We start from the raw sequence: 514 nt of genomic DNA, 5'->3' as shown, positions 1-514 counted from the left end.
TGTGTCATCTGCCGTTATCAAAACAAGCTTCTGCTAATACTGGCACAATCATCATTCCACTCAGTCATGTTCACATGACTGGTCTGCACTCATGAATAAATGACATCTGAAGGTAAAAGCAGTTGAGTATCTAAAATGCCATGAAAGAAAGAGAGAGACAGACAGAAAATCCAGTATATGGGATTTTTTGTAAAGTTTTCTTTTAGTCACAAATTTGATAGATTGAAAGCAAGTATCAAAGTAGAGCGGGAAACACTTTGCTTTAATGTGGTAGGGGTCGAGGGTCATAAAACATTAAAATAAAGGACAAGATGGAGCCGTACACACAGTTCAACATGTGATTCTTTACACCCTTAATGAGAATAATGACGCCGGTCCAGTTTTCATCATCAATCCGAGGTTCAGTTACACGCCGTCACACACTCACTGAAGACTGAAGCTGTTTCGGTTGCTTACACTGGGATTAAATCAACAAAAAAAACATATGTTCGTATGTTTCCAGCAGTCGGGTCTT

At 39.1% G+C, this 514-nt stretch overlaps 1 protein-coding gene across 1 annotated transcript in view; it reads right to left on the bottom strand.

Moving 5' to 3' along the window:
* Nucleotides 1-244: 244 nt before the first annotated feature.
* actr3 (actin related protein 3) overlaps nucleotides 245-514 on the bottom strand; it is a 20,347-nt gene continuing 20,077 nt past the window's right edge. The window contains exon 12 of the mRNA XM_081367597.1: nucleotides 245-514. This exon is cut by the window's right edge and continues 217 nt beyond it. The gene's annotated coding sequence lies outside the window, so the exon portion shown is untranslated.

This window comes from Scardinius erythrophthalmus (genome assembly GCF_964197995.2).
Source record: "Scardinius erythrophthalmus genome assembly, chromosome: 6".
In the NCBI taxonomy this organism is placed as follows: domain Eukaryota; kingdom Metazoa; phylum Chordata; class Actinopteri; order Cypriniformes; family Leuciscidae; genus Scardinius; species Scardinius erythrophthalmus.
Note: the sequence above shows the minus strand (reverse complement) of the source record. Positions and strands in the feature narration are given on the sequence as shown.